Source organism: Grus americana, chromosome 2 (genome assembly GCF_028858705.1).
Source record: "Grus americana isolate bGruAme1 chromosome 2, bGruAme1.mat, whole genome shotgun sequence".
NCBI classification, from domain to species: domain Eukaryota; kingdom Metazoa; phylum Chordata; class Aves; order Gruiformes; family Gruidae; genus Grus; species Grus americana.
This window is the reverse complement of record NC_072853.1, coordinates 84,829,772-84,854,209: the sequence shown is the minus strand read 5'-3', so window position 1 is coordinate 84,854,209 and position 24,438 is coordinate 84,829,772.

The following is a 24,438-nucleotide window of genomic DNA, read 5'->3' as shown; positions in this document are numbered from 1 at the left end:
TTGTCTAAAGCAATGTTTAATGGGAGAAATATTCTGTGGTGATCACTTTAAAGGGGGAGATGAGTAGAGTATTAAATTTCTAAATTACATGACACTAGTATAACAATGTTAGCTCATACATATACTACAGATATAGCAATATTCAGAGGTAGTAGTAAGACAGTTCAGCTCTATACATGTCAGTAAAGTCATGTTCACATGAATTGAGGCCAAATTCATCCCTGTGTTTCTACCACAGCTATAATGAACTATAAAGTAAATATTGTGCTGTTGTAATTATGATGCACCAAAAGTCCTTGCATATCATTTGACCAATGGTGTGCTGGTTTCAGCTGAGATAGATAGAGTTAATTTTCTTCATCGTAGCTAGTATGGGGCTGTGTTTTGGATTTGTGCTGAAAACAGAGTTGCTAACACAGAGATGTTTTCGTTACTGCTGAGCAGTGCTCACACAGAGCCAAGGCCTTTGCTGCTCCTCACACCACCCCACCAGCGAGGGGGCTGGGGGTGCACAAGGAGTTGGGAGGGGACACAGCCGGGACAGCTGACCCCAACTGACCAAAGGGATGTCCCATACCATATGATGTCATGCTCAGCACATAAAGCTGGGGGAAGAAAAAGGAAGCGTGGATGTTCGGAGTGATGGCGTTTGTCTTCCCAAGTCACCGTTACGCGTGATGGAGCCCTGCTGTCCTGGGGATGGCTGAACACCTGCCTGCCCGTGGGAAGTGGTGAATGAATGCCTTGTCTTGCTTTGCTTGCGTGTGTGGCTTTTGCTTTCCCTATCTCAACCCATGAGTTTTCTCACTTTCACTCTTCCGATTCTCTCCCTTATCCTGCCGAGGGGGTTGGGGCGTGAGTGAGCGGCTGCGTGGGGCTTAGTTGCCAGCCAGGGTTAAACCACGACAAACGGTCATAAACAAAATGAGCAGTCTATACTCCAAAATAACTCTTGTTACTTGGTTTGTAAGTTATATACAAAAGTAACTCTAAGGCTACACAGTTAAGGGCTAGGAAATTCCACAATCAGGTTTTCGCTGCAACCTTCATTCAGCCCTTTTACAGCATCTCTAATTACGCAGCTACTGTGACGGGTGCACCCACTCCGAGCGAGTGCACAGTACTGTGGTTCAGGCGGCACTGACAAGTACGCCTGACTGAAATCAGCCCTGCTGTGCAAACCGTGAGATCTGTGCTCAGCTGTGCCTTCTCAGGAACTAAGGAATTTAGATTGTATCTTATCAGGAGCTAACAGTACCAGCCCAAGCTGGGATTAGACAAAACTAAAACTGCTATAGCTGCACACCTGCACGTACACCAAAGTGTGGGGGGGGTGATTATGAGTCAATCCCTTTACACTATAAAATTTATAGCCCCTTCAAGTCCATTGAGGTCTCTGCCCAGCAGTGATCTCCCCCTGGAGCAGGGATGCCTCTCAAGGTTACTGCTCAAGGATGAGAGACCCCTTACCAGGCAACTGATATCTTGTCATGGTTAAACCCCAGCCGGTCACTGAGCACCACGCGGCTGCCCGCTCACCCCTCCCCCACCAAGGGGATGGGATGGACAGTGGAAAAAAAGACCTTGTGGGTTGAGATAAAGACAGTTTAATAGGATAACAAAGGAAGATACTAATAACAACAACAGCAGTAATTTATATATGTGTGTATATATATAAAAGTGATGCACATATACAATTGCTCACCATGTGCAAAAAAAGCCCCACGCCCAGTCTGTTTCCAAGCAGCAATCCCACATCCCCGCAGGCTTCCCCAATTACATCTGGAGCATGACGTTCTCTGGCAGGGACCATCCCTGTGGCCAGCCTGGGCCAGCTGTCCTGGCTGTGCTCTCCCAGCTTCTGCTGCACCTGGCAGGGCGGGGGAAGCTGAAAAGTCCTGGACTTAGTGTAGGCACTGCAACTACCCAGCAACAACTACATACATCAGTGTGCTATCAGCATTATTCTCATACTAAATCCAAATCGCAGGACTATACTGGCTACTAGAAAGAAATTTAACTCTATCATCTCAGCCAAAACCAGGACATATCTATAATGAGGTAAGTGATATTTCACATTAAGCCTAGAAGTATATTGTGTGCTAGTGACATTTATATATAGAGAGCTTAATTATTAGAAGTGTAGTAAGTAGTAGAGTGTTTGACCACTGTCTGAATTATCATTTAAATCATTGTCAGATCATTGTTATATCACTGTTTAACTAACATTCAATTATTGCTTAATCATCATTTGATTGCCATTTGATTTTAATTCAGTCATTGATTAGTTACCATTTGATCATTAATAAAACCCTTTTAGTTGATCCCACAACTATGACTTCTCTTAATTCACCTGTGATAACCATGTAGAAGTTTATGCCCAGAATCCCTACCTCAGGCTGGAACAGGAGGGAGAGTGGTCTGGAAACAACTGAGGGAAATGTAGAGAATGAGACTTTTGTCTATAGGACCCCTCTGTTACATTGCTTGATGAAGTCAGCACGGTATAGCTAATAAGGATTACATACAGGGAAAGACAGCAGGATGGACACTGCTCTACTGTATCATGTGCAAGCCTGCTTCTTTGTGGCAACATCATGGAGTACAGTGACACTACTCTGCCATTAATAAGCTGATAGCCATGAAGTTATGTGTTACCTGTGCAACACTTCTGACAAAAGCTCCAGCTTCTTGTGATAATTAACACTATCCTAGCCAAAACCAAGACAACTTGAAAACAAACCAACAAATATTAGTTCCTTTTGAAGAGCATGCATTTTTACAGCTATAAATATTTACTCTGTGATATCTTAAAATTCCTGGTTAATATGAGGTCTCACTAATAACACTGGTAATACTGGATAATACAGGGCCTATACCATGCACTTCTGGCTGTAAATGATGAACATACAGAGGATTCAAATTAGCTGTTTGGCAAATGCCTAAATCCTCTGATTATCTGTTTAAAAAGCACCCATTCCCTTCTGCTGAGTAATTGTAACTATGCAATACACTGTGTCCCCATAGGGTTGATAGCTGTGCCTTGCTTAAGCTTCAAGTCTCTGCCTATTCAGATACATTTGCAAAAGTAAACTCTTAAATTTTACTGCAGCTGAACTATTTCATCCTTTTGTGTATTCAATAGCAGACCAACAACTTTGTTGTCCTACATCCAAACCTTTTTGCATGAAACTGCTTGTCTTTCAAGTGATTATATACATGCATACTGTTGGATAGAAGTACTGTCTGGCATCCTCACTGTTACAAGCCATGAGTCATACCTGTAGGGCTAGATCCCAGGTATCCCTCCTCCCATACATGGAACACTCGACAGTAAATAGAGCAGAGCAAGCTCTCCTCTCTCAGCTCCTCTCTTCCCATCTTGAGCCTCCAAGAAACTCTGGATCTTGATTCAGAAGAATGAGGAGAGGAGGTGTCATGGGCAACTTTTCTCTTCTAGTGACTGTCTGTACTGTGCAGTCCTACCCGACATAATTCTGAACACCACCCACTTGCCAAAAGGAGGGTCCTCGGCAGCATTAAGTAAAGACTGCAGGGCCAAGGGCTTGAATGAGCCTCACCTGGTGCCACTAAGGGCCGCTATCACCGTTTCTTGGAGTTTAACTCAAAAGACAGAGATGGAGATGCAGCAGGGGGAGCAACAGGAGCAGTTTTAAGCAGGTTTAAACCTTCTTCCAGGCCGAGTATTTTGTTGCCAAAGTTAACTCCAATTGTCAAGTGGTATTCCTGACTGAGCGATGAAGAAAGTAGTTCATGGACCTGAACTTAAAGGTCATGGGCAAGTACTTGCAAGTTTGTGTCAAAGCTGATCAAGCAGTTTCAGCTAAAATTACAATGATAGAATACCTCTGAAATGTCACTTTTACTAATTCAGACACATTTTGTGACGTAGCATGCATAACAAAATAAATGAAAACTACAACAATATTTTCCTGTTTCCTATGAGTGAATCTTAGTAATTCTGTAGAATACATCAGAATATCACACTGCAAAGAAAGATCTAAAAAAAGAGGAGTTTTCACAAGGTAAATACAAAGGCAACTAAACTAGAAGAAATGGAGGAAGTGTTTTCAGGGATGAATTTGTATCTCCAAATGACACCAGGTTTTGATACTATATGAATAAATCATCATCAAGTTACTGCTTATTAAACCCTTGTGGGTTTAGATTTCTCTCTTGTGGTTTCTCCACAATGGACAGACTACTTAACTATTCTGTAAGCTAGAGAGAACAACTCTTCAAAATGGTTGTTTAGGCACATAGAGACAGAAAACTCAAGATAAATTAACTTTTTTTCACACATGTTAACTAAGCCTCCCCTCTGTCAGAAATTTTCCTGTATATGAAGTTATAGAGTAATTACCTTTCTCTGGTACAACGAATATTTAAATAATCCATGGAAAATGGCTCATTCAAACTTTGCAGTTTCTTCTCTGCTTTACACGTTGTTCTTGCTTTTCCATGTCTCCAGAAATCTTAGACTATACATGCTTCCACTGTAATGGTCTGTTTTTTTTTTTTTCCACCTCCTCTTGGTTTGTTTATACGCTCCAGTAAATACATTTTGCATTTGAAGGTTTGTCTCCATAGTCTGCAAAGACAGTTTTTCGCCATAGACATGCGTGACTAAGCTAGCTATAGCACAAGAAAATAGCTTTAATAGCTTTAAAAGCTATACACGCCACATCAGTAAAGATGCCTCAAGATTAAAAGATTAGGTGCCAGAAGAGATTTAGCTCTGAAAACGCCAAAACTATAAGTATATATGAATTTGAAATATACCTATATGCAAAAGGATTCTTACTTTTGACCCTTAGAACTCTATTTTGGGGTCAAATTCTTATTTGGAATCAAATATATACAGCTGTTTTCTACTAAGTAGGCAAGGGCCACGTAAAACTTCCAGATACTAAATGGTACCCCACACCTATACTCAAACAGTTTTCTTCTGAGAAAAGAAAATCCAGTAGCATCACTAGACAGTGGCATAGTAGAAGAGAAAACTCCTCTAGAAGATAATGGGGAGTCTGGAACCTAACTTAGAGGATCTGAATTTCCTTTCTAGAGAAATTTATCTCTTCCCATTGACTCCATACGAACTCAAGGAGAATCAATCCCCAAAGTCACAGGACTAAAATTAGATGCTCAGAGTAATTGATGTGTAAGCTCTTCCTTCTTTACTGTTAAGAATTGCTCTAACCTATTCTTAAAACTCTTATCCAAGGCCTACAAGTGACATTTTTTTTTCTATGCACAATCTACATCTGTGTGCAAATGACTAAAAACCATAGCAAGTACTCTCCAAATCCAAGTGTTTTATAAACAAGTAACTGTTGCACTGCTCTGGGTATTCACATTAGCAGCTGATGAATTTGGAGAAGAATCAAACGTAGGTGGACAAAGATTTTTTTTAAGTGCTTGAAAAAGGAGCACTGGAAAAATCATGCATAAGCGGCACCGACAAAATCCTATTTATGCTACTATGCCTATCACCTTCAAGAATGCTGTATTCTTATATTAGATGTTACCTTATGAAAATATCAAGGTCATTGTCAATTTGGCTTATTGTCAGTGGAAGCATTTGTCACATTAAGTCAACTCTAATTTGTATAACCAAATTCTGTACAATTTCAGTGAGAATTGTTTATTTACGCTGGGACATATGTTTCCTCCTCTCTTCGTGCCAGTTATCTTTTAACATTGTTCTTTGTGAAAATAACAAATGAGTAGAACAGGAGAAGGTTGAATGAGGATGTCAGTCTGAGACTGAGATCAGAGTCTTCTTTCACTGCTTTCCTATTATAACCAATGTTAAAATAGACTTTAATCATTTACATAGTTTTCTATCCAATACATATATTTTCTATCCTTTTTTTCCCTATATATATGAGGATTACTAAATCTGAATTCAACTACTTAAAAAAAAAAAAAAAAGAAGAAGAAGATTGGATTCCCATAAGCATTGAATTCTCCCTGGAGTTTTTATTTACTTCATTCTTTGGGAGGCACAGAAAGTTTTGTAATTTTACAAGTAAAATGATTCAGTTTAAATTCATAAGTATGCATCTTAGGAAGACCTTTCTTCAGTCCCCAAAACTCTTTTAATCTTATAATAACTAGGATTTCATGTTTATCCGTCAACAAGAAGAGACCAATAAACATAAAATCCCACAACTGTTTCTGTTTGAAAAAAATGTATTGAACAATAAATAAATAACACAACTAATACCAACATGGAGTTAGGAATTGAGAGATTCTGTATTTCTGGACATATTTCTTCAAGGCAAACGGAAACAGTTTTCCAAAAAAGATACAGATTTTGTCCCTACTACCCTTCAGGAGGGCAGGACAATGAAGCAAAAGTTGTACTGCTCTCCATAAAATGACATCTGTAAATATTGCTTATGATAGTAACAAGATGAAACTTTTCTGAAACTCACCCAGCTCACTCACTTGGCTCTACTTCTAATTAAATCACGTTTAGTTTTGCTCTGAACAGGTGATTTTTGACTCTCATTTCAGCCATCTTTTTATTTTCCTTGGAAACTTTGTCAAAGGTATTCACTTTCATGAACTTCTGAAGCAGATATCCTTGTCTTTGAGAAAAGGAAGGTTTCAGTTTCATACTGCCAGATCCTTGTAGACACTGTAGAGAGCGACTTTAGTATTTTCAATTATCAATATACTGAAATCACTTTAAAAAGGGATCACTTAAAAAGATGTGAACTAAAAGAGTAGGTCATTACTGTATTAAGTTCTGCCTTCAAGAGCTTGAAGTAAAAACAAGCAAGACGTACCAAGGAAATGAAGTGTACACCTTTGTAGACACAAATCGGAGGCTGAGTTTGCAGACTGAACGCTGAATCCTGGCTCCTTGATCAATCCTTTCATCCAGAAACATACAAAGTGGAAGACAGAGAAAGGCGCGATTCATGGACGTTGAGTCTTCAGAGATATCTGCCATATTTTGATTACTAGGCAGAGGCAACTTCTGATGACAAAAAACATGCTATGTACTTTCTTTTGCTTTGTAGTTCATCAACTGAAAAGAGCAATGCTTTAAAACAAGGGAAGTTATTAGCTAATATGGTAAACAAACACCATTGCAAAGTGAATTACCTCCTGAGCTCTCTTCTAATCTGTTTTTTCTTCTGATCGTATATTTCTTAATCACACCACGTAATTTTAAAAGGCTATTTTTTCATTTAAACAGCACACAAACACCAAAATTGTTCATAACAAATAAAATTATATTTCTTTTGAAATACAAAACATTTAATACATGAACCAACATGATCCTTGTTTCCTTCAGTTACCTCATACATTAAGAAGCGTTGAAATATTTTTGTATGTTTGTACCAAAAGACCTTTCATCAAAGCCAGTCATCAAGAGATTTTGTTTTCTTTCCCACCCTAATGGTTTATAATAAAGGACAACATATTCAGGTATTTCTCCGGAAAAAAATGAGCAGACAAACAGAAGTAAAATATCAGACATACCTGAAAAAGTTTTAATTAAAAAATGTGCTTGGTAGAGAACTTTATTTACTAAATTTCTTTCCTGACATACAGGGTTAGCATGCAAAATTTGAAAAACAGTTCTTGTGTTGGACTAAATTTGTATAAGAGTCTGCATTATAAATCAGAACTTCAACAAACAAACTTAAAACTATAGCCAACAAATCCTATGTGAATGATGGTAATCTGCAAGTTGTTAATGTAGCAGCAGAGCTGGTTCTTAAATAAATTTTTCTTACAAAGTTCTACAAAGTAAGTCCTTAGGTAATGGTAGTAATAAATCAGTCTTGAAATATTACATTCTGTACCTATTTCAGTCAGTGCTTGCTGGTGATAAACACCAGTACTAATATTTTGATAAACAAACAACAGGATTTATTTTTTTTTTACATTAACTCAAAGTGCTAGTATAGGTATGCTTAATAAAATATACACATTTCAAACATCTAAAGTAATATTTCTTCAGATTTTTATCTCAAAAAGTAAACTTTTCTTTCAAACGCCTCTGTAGAGGAGTCAGCAGTACCTCCTTGCAGGGAGCAGGGCATGGGGACTCCGGGGGACTTCTAGCGCAGCCGGGCAAGGTCCTGCCTACGCCACCCACCCGCACTTGGAGGACAGCTCTGCTTTGCCCAGGGCGCGGGAGTAGGTGACCTCCAGAGGGCTCTTTTCTCCATCAGTCTACAACTCTAAAGGTAGCACTGACAGGAATAGGAATTGGCAAATCTCACCGAAATTTTTAGAAGTGACTTGTGCCCACTTGCCTTGACATAAGACAGGTCATCGGAAGTGCACGGTTCGTTCATTTAGAAACTTCAGGTTTTTCTTCAGATATTGGTATTAATAAAGGAACACATCTGCACTCATCTTAACAATCCAAGAGGAAAACTGCTGGTAAACTAGTCAGCACAATACTTACAAACTTTGAATTAAGGATGGGGACTGCTTGTGAGCTGTAAGTAGTAATAAAGGCCTAACTATCTTTTAAGTTTTAGAAAATCTAAATTTTATTGAAGAAAGCTGTCCCTCTCATCTTAGTTCTAATCCAGGCCACTGAAGAAGAAACTGCATTATCTTGTTGCCTTTTTACCCTCTCACTAAAAATCAAACTGTCAATTCAAAAATACATATGCACCTTTGCAGGGTACACGGAAAATCTTTAGAGCAACGGTTTCAAACACACCTTATCTAGAAAACTTTCCAAAGGTACTTAAAATGTGGAGATAGCTATAGCCTTTGATGGGCATCTATGATGACACAACCATCCTGATTCCTCACATTAGAATCTAGGCCAAAACGTACATTAACACTTTTCATAGAGGCTGTCAACTGGAAAATCCCAACTAAACTCATCAACGATCATGTCACCTTACCTCTGAGTATCTGCTTTCCTGCTTCATTAGAGCAAAGCAAGTTTACATCAGCTCTAGATCTGTTTCTTTATAATTCCATGTAATATACTTTATGAACTAAAAAGGGACTCTGGAGAGGACGTTTCTGCTATTCCTATAACGTAAATTGATTCTGAGAGCCACATTTAGCTGCTGGGTAGTTATTTTAATTTGGAAATCTATCTTAGTTAACGAGGGAAAAAGAAGAAAAAAAAAAGAAAAAAGAAAAAAATGCTGTGTTCCCTCAGATTGGATCTATGAAGCCTCCATCTGATTTAGTCTGAACTATTGAAAAAGCTTAGTTCCCTACCTGAGATGTGAGCTTTATGGAAGGCGAGGCAATCAATTACTTCACATGCAGGTCCAAAAGCCTTCATCACCTCAGCTTAGATTTCCTTATCTAACCAGAAACAGTTATAAATAAGTCAACTAATTGATATGACCCTATCAGTCAGGTTCAGATGTGAGTTGTCCTTCGTTCCTGCAAGGACACAGAAATCTCTGCTAACACACAGCGAAATGTTGCAGCATTCAGTTCAGACCTTGAGCAACTCATAAAATAGGCTAAGTACAATGCATCAGAATCATTTTGTGAAGATTAGAGGATTTTTAGGTGTGATAAAACAAATTATGATGAGCGTAGGAAATAACATATAAAAATACAGAAGTCATAAAGAAAAAGTCATTAGAAAATCTAAGACCCTTGCAGAGGCTTAAAACTTCATTGTAACAAGAAACTACCACTGGCTGTTATACAAAGTATATCAAAAGTTAGAGAGACTAAATTAAATCAAACAAAAAGATGAAGCAATACCACAATAGGGTTTGTGGGAGATTACGGTTAACAACACAAGGTTGCAGTTTGAAACTCAGCAAGAAAATTCAGTGCAAGAGAAATCTGCTGAATAAAATTAAGAGAGGATTCATTATTCTGTCCATCATTCATTTCTAGAGTCCTTAATTTAACTTGGATGTGTATAGGAAGAGCTAGCTTTTATTGTCACTTTCTGCTTCCATCCATTTGGAATCCCTCCAGCTCTTTCCTTTTGTTCAGTGATAGCCTGCCTTAACCAGATAAGATCCAAACAAAACCCGTTTGCCTGAGCTCACAAGGCAGCCAAAGTAATGCTTTAAACAACTCATTGATACTAGTTTCCTAGATTTCCGAATGCCTGATGTAATGCAAACATAATACACAATCCTTTTCGAGCTCCAGGCAAAGGTTCAGGAACAGAAAGGGAAGCCGCATTTCACATCTGCTGTTGCCCCCTCTCAGGATACAGCATCAGACCACAAATAACATCTCCAATGCACTTCACCATCTTCCCTGCTCCAGAAGGAAACTGTAAGGCTTAATACTAACTAAAAGTCACTGAGAATATTTTCCCTGCACAAATTGTCACCAGGGAAAGGAAAAATAAAGAGGGAAATTATTAAAACCAAAACCTTTCTTACAGCTTTTACATTTTAATGCTTAAATTACCACCTCTTCTAAAGATTTAAAATTGTCAAAATAGCTGGGTTTTGCCATTGTATTGGGGAAAAGGGTAAATGGTAGATAACTCTGAAGCCTACAGCTCTGGGACAATGTGTACATAAATACGGCAAGTAAGATAAATTCCTGGTAACAGAAATGCGAGGCGAGTCCCTTCACAGGGACAAAATCCCCAGGAGCGCCTCCGAAGCCCTGACTTTACACGATGTTGATCTCTGCCTGGGACATGGGAACCGACACAGTTCAAGAAACCTGAGCAAAGAAGTAAAGATCTCTTAGTAAGATGTAAGGGGAATTTAAAATTTTAAACACAAAGTCCAGTGTGTAAATCAGAATAATATTCCATGCATAAATACAGGAAGCTCCTGTGTTACAGCAATGTAGGATGTATGAGGCTGAAGATCCCATAACTACTTTTTCCACTACAGGGAAGTGTGGGTTGTTCACAGTGTAACAGGGTAGTGGGAGATAGGAAGGTAAACATAGAGATTTTACACTGATTTATCAATATAACACTGATCACATCTCGGGAGCTTGAATAAATATGTTGCAGTCTTAGACACATAACCATTTAACTATATTTTTAAAGTATCTTTTGAACATATATATGCATAACGTATATTGTCATATAGCAGAATAAGGATTAATATTGGTGTAACATAGCTTCTAAAAGCAAATGAGATATTACTGTTATTAACAAACAAATATTTATTTTTTGTTGTCATTTCATATTGTTTGGGCTCTTTCTGACCAGATAGAGCCAGTTACATTGCCTCAGTAGTCACACACAAGCTTTCCCCTTCTTTCCTCCCACCTTTCTTTCCTTAGTACCAAAGAGTAACCAAACTTCAGCATCCAGGAAATCGGCAAAGGGCTAGGAGAGATTAGGTGCATGAGGTGACTACACATATTACATCCTGCGTGGTTTTCAGTCCCAGTCCTCTCCTGCTGTCCTCCCAGCCATCGACCTCCCCAAGCCAAGGGAGGCTCACCCCAGACACCTACCCGCCCGTTCGCTCTCAGGACCTTCTCCCACCCTGAGCAGCATGGCCAGCCTTGCGGTCACATCCCCCTCACCCTGCAGGGCCCTGCTGCTTACCTCTCTGCAGCAGGAACACTTAGCGCAGTCCCTTGCTTTGCCGTTATCAAGCGCACCCTGACGTCTTGAAGATGTACGTGCTTAGCAGATGCCCATGAGTTTATCATTGCTCAAATCTTTATAAATCACTTGTAAAAAAGGGGACATTGGATGAGCTACTGTGGTTCTAAGCCACTTGAAATGACAACTTGGAAGGTAATTATCGATCACCAGTGAAATACTGACAAAAAAAGGCATAATGATATAGCTAAAATACCCACAAGGTACATAAATTTTCCAAATTGTTTCACTTATAATCTTGTTTCAGTTACTAAGAAACCCTTGCAAGAAAGAAAGAATGTGATAGTCCAAATCCACTGGATCTCGAGCACCTTCGGTATGATACAGCTTGTAGTTACTCACATCATCAGCCTTTAGTCACTCTGAAAGATGAGTGACAATTTCTGGTCACTGAAGAGGTTAGCTCTTTCAGAGGGCAATCTTTATTCATTCTGCATCACTGTCAGGAAGAAGCTTCCCTCCTCACCACTTGTAGGGACACTAGCCATCTCAGGGATGGTACCCACGAGGTATGAGTATCTCACATGACACAAGACATTCTCCATGTGCCCAGCCCCCTTGGCTGCCTCCTGGATACCTCATCTAAATCCAAAGTTTACAAACTAACTCCTTTCCCATAAAAACCCCCTGCAGTTTATGGAATTATCACTAAATAAGCATTTATATGCTTGTGAACTGGATTATTTTTCTTTTAAATTAAGTTAGCCATAGTGTCTATTCTTTCCCTCACTCTTCCTTCACCTCTTTTCCCACAATTTTCTAATTCTAGTAGTTTTTTTGGTGATTGATTTTCCACCTCCCTCCCCCAAATTATCAGTTTTCCCTGCCTTTTATTCTTCTGTATTCCTGTTGCAGTCACCAGGTTTTCTCTTTCCTTCGGTTTGTGTAGTGTGATACATCAAGGAAAACCTGCTAGAAAATACACTGAGCTAGGGTGCTCTGGTAAAAATGTTTTTTTTTTAAAAAAATTCTTATGTCAACAGTGTATCTAGTATTAGAGAACTATTATGAAGTCTTTTTGAGGCTAAGGATGCTTAAGACACAGCAGGAATATTTCTTAATATGAATTTAGAATTTAAAATTTTAGTCCATGCAAATTTGCTTTTACATACACATACACAGATATGTACATAAATATAGATTGTCCTCACTATTGCAGACTGCTGGAAAAAGAAGAGACTTCTTGTTTGAATACACACAGGTGTGGACGTATGCAGTTATACAGTATGTTTATCTTCTCACACAGCAAGGTCAGCAACAACAAAATCAAAGTCAAGCTACTAATGACCATGATTACTTTAGTTCAGATATCTCTATACCTGACATTCAGTAACTAAATACCTTCAGAGAACAGTATAAACATCTGTAACTTAAATTACTTCAAGAGAGAGCTGCCAAATTATGGCTAGCAAAATATAAATTTTAAACATATTTACTTAATCTTTATTATTGCACAGTCAAATGCTCAAATTTTATGTTATCAGTAAAATGATGTTTCTCATACCGTATTTAATTGGAAAACTAAAGCAATCTGGGAGATGTATCATTTATTCTTTCTAGTAATAAATAAATATTTTTGCAAGTTTAAAAGTAATGTATATAATACAGCAATTAAGTGATTTTATAGTGAAATATATTTTACTCTGTCAACAAGGACAAAAAGCAAATCTACCTGCAATATGCTACATGAATGTATATACTACACTTGAAATCAAGACCAGACTTTGATTTAACCACATATATTGAGCCTTAATACCCTGTTTAATTCATGTTAACACATTGTGGCTTCAAGGTCTCAAAACAAAAGGAACTAATAGGTAAGGCTGTCAATCAAACCCCAACACCATTGGAAAAAATCAATGAGAACGCAGTAGCTATCTTACCTGTTAATCAGGAAGTCAAAAAGTCTCATTGAATACCTCACTGTAATGTAGAAAGTGAGCAGAAATGAAAAAAAAAATAGCTAAAATGAACTCTGCGTTTGTTGGGTTATTACTAGGTACCTTTGTTAGTATTTGCTACAGATACAATTTGTAATGGTGAAAAAACCATCCTGTGACTGCCTGGCAAGTATTTTCAAGGATAAGCAAAGGAAGTAGGGTTCATTTATTTACCTATTTATTTTCCTTGTTTTAGAGTGACCGCCTTAAAAATGATAGCTGGGTTGAGAAATTTAGGTACAGACCAATAATGACTTTTTTTCCATTGAGAGAAACAATTCTTAAATGCAGAGTTAATCCATTTGGTAGTACAGTGACCTGACATTGTCACACCAAGGGGGCATCAATCCATCCGGGGATACTAAAACTTATTCCGTATCTCTACAATCCTCCCATTATCATTATCATGTTACCCAAATTCTTCAGCATCAGTATCAGAGGAAGTTGGACTGAGCAATCATGGAAACTCCATTTCCTTCAGCAAGGAGCTGAAATCATCTCCTTCACTATAGCTTATGTTTAGATTTCCTAAATAGCCAAAAACATGCTCAAAGAAATTAAATCTAAATTAACTCTGTTTTTAATCCACGGTATTATCATACCTTGCCCCCTACAAAGAAGTGATTCTACTAAAGAAATTGGAAACTGAAAATTTAACTTAAGAATCAAATATTTATCTCTTATTAAAGTCTACATTTAATCAACCTGCCTCCCTCTCCGATCTCTGGAGACTTAACTCATACTGGCATATTTGAAAATGCTGTCCTGAGTTCTAACAGTGATTTTGGTGAGCAGTGATTTTGAAAAACAGAGCAGTAATTTTGAAACTCAATATGTGTAAAATTTTTCACGTAAAATTCACCCATTATTCAGTAAATACTACAATAAATATATAGTAAATTAGAGTTATTATAACTACTTAACTGCTGGATGAACAAGGCAATCTGAGGACCAGTTTATACTGAAAATAACTTCTACCTCTGCTACTGATGCAAAAAAACCCCAAACCTACTAGCATCTCTGTCCTCTTTAAGCTACTCTTCAAAATTTGTGCTCATTAGAGCACGGCAACCTCAGAAAATTTTGCAAAAAAAACTTCTTCCAAGTACCTGAATCTAAATAACTTAGAACAACTATTTTTAGACATCTTTATCGTATAATGTCTATGTATACTCACCGAGTGCCATGAAAACACAGCTACCCTTTGCCCACCCAGTCTAGACCAATGTCAGAAGCTGAAATCAGAAAGAATACTTTCCCTATGTCCAATAAAGACCTCATAAGTTTTGCCACAGAAAAAATAACTATGGAAAGGGAGTTTCTGACAAAAACTAATGACTTTGCCTTTAGCTAAGTTGTTATTACTGTCCTTGTATGAGCTGTGTGAGTTCTTCAGATGTAATCTTTCTAAAAGGGTTCATATATATATATATATATAAAAGCATGTGATGTTCTGTAACAAAACACTCACCGCAACAGATTTCAGAGACATTTATACTAAGAAGTATCCTAGTTGCCCCTTTCATTTATAATTAAGTCATTTCCTCCATAACCGGTGCCTAAACTTTATGGCTTAAGTAATCTTCAAAGGCAAATGAATTCTCACTCAAGCTTTAGGAGTTAGGCTTCCTTCTCAGTTTCTTTGCTTTGATGAGATGATACTTTATACAGATCTCAGTGTAAAACTGAGGTTAGCAAAAGCAATTACCAGTATCTTTTCACCAAAAAGTAACCCTGCATGTGTATTCTTATTTGTATGTAGCTTTTTTCTTTCCATCAACAGTCACATACAGATAACACCTGCACACAAATCTGAGGAATCAAAGAAGAAAGAGCAGTGTTTAATGCTTGAGGTCACCTGCCCATTACCTGAAAAACACAGGCTTTTTTTGAGGCTGTGTTTGAAGAGTCATATATACAATCAAAGTATTTTTTGCATGAAAAACTATTTTTCTTTTTTTACATCATATAACATTCATTTATACAACCATTTCTCCAATCTGTGCCTTCACAATTTTCTCAAAACCTAAACAGCTTCACAATCTGGTGTAGTCATTAAACACTAAAGCAATCAGTACATAATAAATACCTAGTTAGTTGCTTTACACTTAGTTATGTTTAGTCCTTTTACACAACACGGTATAGTTAAATAGGTTGGGATCAACATATACTGCACTAGCTTAATGGTACTTAGTTCACTTAGAGATAACCAACAATATAAGACCTTGGAAAATGAACAGAAATTCCTGCTTTGTCCCTAGTCCTGTAAAGTCAAACACGTAAGAAGAAAGTTGAAAAGACAGTAAGCTCCTTCAGAGACATTTTTTTCGGTATCAACAACTTGTCTGAATTTCAGAACCTTTTTTTAACCTATTTGATTGTGTTTATCCTCATCACATAGTTGACACATTGATATGTTAACACCTGTCTTCAGGCTGTATTCACCAGTCTTTTGATTTCAAAAGAAAATACACTTGGATTTTTTCTATGCTACCCTTAAAACATAGAAATGTGTTCCTCTCGACCTTTCGAATAGGAGACTTTGTTAAGCAAGTTTTGTGAATGACTTAAATCACATGTACCATGGCACGTGAACTTATCGCGGAACACCGATCTTGCAGCAGAGCTAGTCAGAGAGTTGGTGTTTGAACAGACAGGGTGCAGCTACCACAAATAGTGAGATGGAACCTGCTTCACATTTCTGCAGGTTCCCAGGCAAATTCAGAGCTGGGTTAGTACAGGTCTTGATGCTGTATTCACTTTCTTCCTTGCTTTCTCCTAGGTTTAAATAGACACCTTCAGTCTGTTGCTCATCGTTCCTATTTAAGTGAATTTCATTTATCTTTCGGTGACTTTTACACTTCATCTTGTGGTAACTTGAAATATTAACTAATACATTAATCTTTCTATCTTGATTTCCGTACTGTTATCTTTCTGTGTGCATTATGTCACACGACTGTGCTCTGCACTGCTAGCAAACCCAGGGTTTCTTTATAGTTTAGCTGCAATTCATTCCTGAAATGCTGGATTATCAGACAACCTCAACAGTAAGCAACAAAAGCCAACGATAAGTCATTCTTTGCTGTGTTCAATATAACTGATTTTCAAAGCATCTCCTCTCTGCTGATCAATGCCATAGCAAGACTTTATAAGGCCTCTGCCTTCCTCTTAAAATTCTCCTGGGGGTCCTTTGTTGCCCTGCTCTGTGCCCTGCTCACCCACCTGCTTTGGCAGCAAGAGCTGGTAGGACTTGGGTATATTCGTGTGCAGTCTTCACAACGATCGTGCGAGGGGTCAAGAGCACACTGCTTTTGCCCCAGTCTGTTACTACTCAGAACTAGCAATCCTAAACCCTATCTGGCCGTGTTTCATAATCAGCCTGGATGCACCTCTTTGGATTTTTTTTTTTTCTCTTTCTTTTTTTTCTGTAAGTATAAGCTGACAGCTAAAAGGAACCATTTGGAGGTATAATTCTAGCAGGAACTCCCTTTTATTATTCCATTCAGCTACACTCAAGCATATAATAATTCCTCCTCCATAAAGTGCCTGTACATACTTTGGTCCTGTATTCACCCGTTACTAATAGCTATACAATCTTATTTTGTTTATAACAGAATATGGGCTTTGTTTTTTATGCTTCTGTATTATGCAAATAAATACATATAGTCCCTCTGGCTTGTAGACCGAATAGAAATTATTTCCCTGTTCTTGAATTCAATAAATGTTTTAAACAGCTTTTATGAAGACATATCACATAGATATTAGTGGCAAAGAAAAAATATTTAAAATGTAATGTCTTGAGAACGGAGATATGCATCCTTTTCTTGAAGCATCTCCTGTCTCAAAGATATTTATTCTAAATGTCTACTGAAATAGACTGAGCTTGGAAGGAATTAAGCTGTCTCTTCCTCTATGTTTTATTTATAAATGTATTTTCTTTTTTCCTGTTGACTTCTTTTTAAGCAACATTGTATCTTCACTCAGGAATACTCAAATGAATCGAGAGCATGAGAACATTTGCATTCTTAATTGCACGTTTTCTTGCACAGTAGTTCAGATAATAAAGACTCCAAGGAGAATCACGACAACCAGACTAGCTACTTAATTCTTAATGACCATTGCCAAATAAAGCATGCAGCATCCCAAAATGGTGGCAGTCTTTGAACCAGTTAAGCCGTATCTTTGCCTCATTCCAATAAAGGTACTGGGAAGTTGAGAGTAGCTATCGTACCCTGTCTTCTGATCGTTCTTCAAGAGATAACTCTGCAGCCCCTATGCTCCGTCCCCCTTATGTTTCACCCTGGTGTTAACACTGAGATATAGCTAAATCATTGCCACTGACAATTCATCCAGATAATTTCAATTTGCTGCTAATCAAATAACCATTAGTGTGAAGTGACGGGCACTTTCATGATGGATGTAGTGATTTAAACGTGGGAAGCAGGGAATTGTGAGCACATAAGTACCTGTAAGTATTTGCTTATGCAGCTTCAAGGTCACTACCAGTGAACAGATTCAGTAATTGGGTGACAGTAACAAAGAGCAGAAACTTAGCCAAAATAATTCAAATAAGCAGGTTTATAGAGTACTATGATTCTTTTCCTTTAGCACTGTCAGGAAGCAGCACGGGCAGGTCGCCCCGTAAGGGAAGGCGAGCCGGGAGCTGAGCATCACGCGGCAGGCAGAGGCAGCAGCCTCCCTGACAAGGAGCCGGGAGACCACGTCAGTAAGTCAGGGTCAGGATCAAGGCTCAGCGACGGTAAACGGGCTCAGCCAAGAGCCCAGCCAGCACCCAGCCAGCCCACAGACGGTCAAACCTGAGAGCCCAGGCAGCAGGTTGGGCTGCAGATCAGGATCAGGGAGGTACGAGATGGGGTACAGATGCAGCATCATCGCGGCTGCAGCCTAGCTCAGGTGGGGGCCAAGCACGGGAGCCTCCGGTCTTAGTCACTGCCCCAAGCAAAGGCAGGGGGAGCTTCTTCTAGCTTCTCCTTCACAACAGCCCCTCTCGGGAAGATGGCCCCCCAAAACCAGCTAAACTCCTGCAAGGAGGAAGGGGAACGTATTTCTGAGACAAGCTTCAAGATTCACAGAACTGCACAAAATACAAGGTCGTGAGACTTTCTCTGTTCAGGCCTTCTTTTAGAAGGAGCAAGAATACCAATTTCCAGTTCTCTTTTCAGGTAGCATAGGCAGCAGGTACCTTAATTAAAAAATAAGGACAAACCAGACTTTTCTACAAATGGACCCTTACTGTAGCAATCGACAATTTTTGTGCAATGCACTGCACTTTTAAACATGGGAGCACTAGAGGAGCGTCTCCATATTTAGCTGTTTTGAATAAGGCAGCAGCATTTGTCTGTTGCTGTAAAGCTGTCAGATTTAAATTTGTGCGTACACAAAATAAACATTGACAATATATCAATAAAAATTCTTCTCAAAATAAACTAATATTGGTAACTGAGACTAGGCAGTTACTTATCATATCAGAAGGTTGAAACTTAATATTTAAAGTATTGTACTTAATATTTAAGTATCTGTACTTGAAGAAATAACAGGTCTCAGAATGAAGATTAAAAAATGGTTAAAATTTTCAAGCCAGATACTTAAATAGGAGACTTCTAAACAAAAGCACCGGAATAGATAAAAGCAAGATCTGCCCCAAAATTATTCATGGCCAAAGTATTCAGAATTTCACTAACAGTCTATTTCTCTACATAAAGCCTTGTTACAAGTTTTCAAGGAGATGTGACTATTATGAAAATTTTGCAAACAAAGGGAATTGATGTTTCTGCGGAAGGAGACAACACTTCAAGTTATATCTCAAAATTAAACACAAAGAAACCCACGAGCCTACCTAATTTTACCTGGACCCAAAACCAAGTCAGGGGTGCACCAAAGTGCTATTTTGCAATTCTCCTGGGCAGTGAACAACTCTTCTTCAAAATATAGAGACTAAAAAAAGTACATGATGTTTCTAGTCTAATTCCCTGAGCATGGAAATGCAGAAAACATCAGGAACATGCCCAACTTTTAAATGTGCAGATTAGCTGAATTTCATCTTTCACTAGGTTTTAGGAAACAGGACAGTTTAGACTTAATTCCATCAGCAAGTTTAGATAATTAAAAAATATATATTGTATTCATTGTGAAATTTTTTATTCAGTAACTACATATTTGAAGTGATTGGTCCTTCAAAACATGATGTTATAAAAACTTCCTTCAATTTTTCCATGCACTATTGGGAAGAAAAAAGTCCCTAGCAGAAAATAAATGGCAAGACCAGCTTCTTCCCACCTTGCACAAAGATTCATAAGAGGGATACCTATGAAAATGTAAAGCTTTAATAACATTATTTTTGGTGACACTGTAAGCCATTTGGGTTTTTTTAAATATTTCGAAAAGACTAAACCATATCTCAACTAGGAGTGGCAATAAGTTAAAAAACCCCACAACACAGGATTTGCTGTTCTCCCACTGCAGCGTACTGCAATTTTATTAGTCCAGAAGAAAGTGGATTTTTCCTTTTATATAGCAAGGTTCCATTATGTGTCCTCTTTGATCTATGTACATTTACATCAAAACCTTTGTCTTTTAATCTAAAACTTCTTCACTGAGAGCACAAACCATTTGGAAGTTCTTTATTCTCAGTCATATCTTAGTCCTGCTTTAGTATCAGTGCTCAACCATTTGTGGCAGATATACTGCAGAATCTTTATTAAGCCCATCTGTTCAAATGCCTGTTTTCTCTCCCCCTTTATGAGAAGTCACTGTTTTAATAAAGTCATTGTTGGGATGAAGATGAACAGAAACTGAATGAAAGCAAGCTTTTATAAATGCATACTACTATTTTTTTTTTCCCCTCTACTGAATTTTATACATTCTAACATGTATAAAGAATAGTTATTTTAAAACTAAAATGAGCTGTTCTGGTGAGTTGACCTGGCTGGAGGCGAGGTGCCCCCCAAAACCACTCTGTCACTCCCCTCCTCAGCTAGACGGGGGAGAGAAAATATAACAAAAGGCTCATGGGTCGAGATAAGGACAGGGAGAGATCACTTGCCAATTGCCATCACAGGCAAAACAGACTCAACTTGTGGAAATTAATTTAGTTTATTACTGATCAAATCAGAGTAGGGTAATGAGAATCAAACCCAAATATTAAAACATCTCCCCCCACCCCTCCCTTCTTCCTGGGCTTAACTTTACTCCCAAATTTTCTACCTCCTCCCCGCAGTGGCACAGGGGGACGGGGAACAGGGGTTGTGGTCAGTTCATCACATGTCTCTGCTGCTCCTTCCTCCTCAGGGGGAGGACTCCTCACACTCTGCCCCTGCTCCACAGCATGGGGTCCCTCCCACAGGAGACAGTCCTCCACAAAATTCTCTAATGTGAGTCCTTCCCATGAGCTGCAGTTCTTCATCAACTGCTCCAGCATGGATCCCTTCCATGGGGTGCAGACCTTCAGGAATAGGCTGCTCCAGTGTGGGTCCCCCACGGGGTCACAAGTCCTGCCAGCAAACCTGCTCTGGCGTGGGGTCCTCCATGGGCTGCAGGTGGATATCTGCTCCATCATTAAGCTCCACAGGCTGCAGGGGACAGCCTGCCTCACCATGGTCCTCTCCAGGGGCTGCTGCAGGGGAACCTCTGCTCTGGTGCCTGGAGCACCTCCTGCCCCTCCTTCTGCACTGACCTTGGTGTCTGCAGAGCTGTTCCTCTCACATATTCTCACTCCTCTCTCCCAACTGCTGTTCTGCAGCAGGGTTTTTTTCTGCCCTTCTTGACTATGTTACGCCAGAGGTGCTACCATCATCACTGATGGGCTTAGCCTTGGCCAGCGGTGGGTCCGTCTTGGAGCCAGTTGGCATTGGCTCAGTCAGACACAGGGGAAGCTTCTAGCAGCTTCTCACAGAAGCCACCCCTGTAGACCCCCCCTACCAAAACCTTGCCACGCAAACCCAATACACCTGTGTACAAATGAGATATGTAAGCTAGTAATCTTTAGCAACAGGTTGGACAGGAAAATATGTTAAAATATGTTTTTTTGTTAACTTCTACTACAATTAACATATTTCTTGTAATCTTAGAAACAATAAAGTTATAAAAATTGTTATCAAAATGAGGTGACATTACTGAAGTAAGAATCACATGTGCTGCATCGATACAGATGGACATTTCTGACCTCCTAAAATTAGATAAATGAGAAAATGCTCCCATTGTTCACGATAATATAATGTGTTGCAGCTGTAGGACCAAACCTTGGTTTCTTATTTAGGATTTTCAAGTCAACAACCAAAGAAAAATACAGTGGGTCCTACAAGAATAAGGTGCAGCAATGATTAGAAGAAGGTTTGCGATTCAGGCTATGCACCCCACTTCTATTCTGTGCACCAGCAATGACTCAGTTCTGGAAAGTAATGTGCATACCTAGTCTTATTAATATATATAAAGTTCTCAGTAGGATTAAATTATTCATTAAAGTTCTAAATTCACAGGGTCAGCTAAATCCTAGTAACCAAGAAAACTAAACACAAATGTGTAGAACACAAAATGTCTGAAGAAATGAGAATAAAGTGCAAATATCAAACAGAAAGGTACTCAAAAAAAAAATGCAAACCAAAAACAACAAAAAGATCAGTTGGTGAGCAGCAAGCAGCATAAGGATAATTTTAGAAATCCAGCATTGTTTGCCAAACTCTAAAAATGTACGGTGGGAAAGATTAGCCTAAAAATATCAAACCCCTGAATGAATAATGTCCACTGTCAGCAAATTGAAAAATAGGGCTGTAGGAGAAAAGTATGAGCTGAGAAGCTTTCCACAGTCTTCACCTGCGAAGCCTGGAGAATAACGCAAAGCAGTGCTTTTCAGCAGACATCAAAACCTGATGCTACAAGAGATTAAGAGGGTCACAGTGTGTTAATAAGAGAATATTATCAAGAAACACAGAGAGCGTTTAAATAAAATCTTGCCAGCAACAGCAAAGAAAGGCACAAAAACGTAACACATAAATCTGTACATTTAATAAGTGTTCTGAATGTAAGGTTTCCTTTTTAATTGATGGTTTTGATAGCTCTTGATGGCACTTATGGTGTGGTACTGCGGCAAACACCACCGGTGGTTCATGTTATAGCAAAATGATCACAGTTTGTGAGCTGATCAAAATTACCTAGCAGATTGGAAGAAAAGTCACTGGTGAAGGCAGAAATACACAAGATAGTGCCCAGTACAGGCAGAATCTCTCTGTAGTCTTCTGTCCCTTGAAAGGGTACAGAACAGCAATAGAAGAGGGCACAGAGAGAAGCTGTTAACAGAGGCACACAGGAAATGAGGGGTTAGTGAACACAGCTCCTTTGCGAAATTCAGGATGACAGGTTGCCCTGACAAGATGGAGGAGTGTCCCAAGAACTGCAATAGGTGTATTTTCCCACAGAATAAAGAACTACTACTTTGAGACAAAAAAAAAAAAAAACAACAACAAACCAAGAAATATCTTGAAGGACATCTAAAATTGCTGAAAACCAGAAATGTGAATGAGCTATGAGAGACACGCAAAAAAAGGTCAGTACTCCAAATTTAGGACTGCTGTAATGACAGATTTTACCAAAACTGTCCACGCATGTCTTTCAGTTTCTAGATGTGTTTTGCATTATCTGGTCAAATAAACAGAGGTTTTGTTTATAAAACTAGTAGAAGGAGTACCATTAGTAGCATTTGGCATTACAGTCCATAATGGTGAGAGACATAGACTGTGAAAATTAGACTATTACCTACCCTTAGCAACAGCTTCTCGGACTTTCCACATTATGAGATTTAATCTCAGTCCATTTCTAATATTGAAACTGTTGTTGACTCAAACTTCAGAAAAAACCCATATTTTTCTCCCTTGCTAACCTTCTTTAAGCCAGTTTTTATAGAAATGCCTGGAGGCATACATATTCTTGGCATTCTTAGCTTTTAAGGTGGGCTGCAGCTCCCAGAAAATGCTCTGTGATCCGGTCTCCGCTTAGATCAGACCCTACTCTGCAGTTCACTAAGAGCATTGATAATTAAATATTAGCATTTTCATCACATTCTGCAAAAATCAATTGATTTGTCATCTCTGCAGGTCTGGCTGGTAGTGAAACTAAACCCCCTTTCAGGGTTTGAATGATCTCAGTGTGGGATTAGTTAAACAGCAAGCGGATGCTGAGGAGGCATGCCCTGGGAGCTCGGTAGGATAAGGAGTAGCATCGAGCTCATCACGAGGCAGAGGCACACGCACACTTACTGGGGCTGAGGAAGAGCCAAGGTCAGGACAAAGAGAAATCCATGCAATAAGAGATTAGTTCCTGGGGCTGTTCCTTTCTTTGCAGATTGCAAAAATTCTTTATAGGTGTAGCTCTGGGGATTTATATACAGAAGACTTTTTTTTTTTTTTTTTTTTGCTTCTGCTGGAATCTTTGTGAGCTCCACACTCAAAAACCTTAGCAGTACAGAATGGATTAATACAGGATTACAAGAAGAAGATTATATTTCTGGATCGTCTCGTCTCTTTTTTAAAAATGTATATCCCAATATTACATTGCATGTACTCAGCATGATTCCTTTATGCAGAGCCAAACGTTAATATAGCTGTCAAAAGAAAGTAATTTTTTAAAAGTAGCTGAGATTTGTGAAGAATTCTGAGAAGATTTATTTCGCATATAAAGAACGTTAACAGGACTATTCATTAAAACCTCCAGAATAATTTAGGATTTAAATGTGTCCTTATATTGTGCACACTTTGTATTTAGCTTTGTATTTGGCTTTTTAGATCTAGTATTACCTGACATTATATTTCTCCCCTTTCTTCCTTCAAATACTTCATGCCCTCTGACATTCTTGTGTAATAGAAATTCCAGCACAAAATATCACGGAGTCTCCCTGCTCCTTTC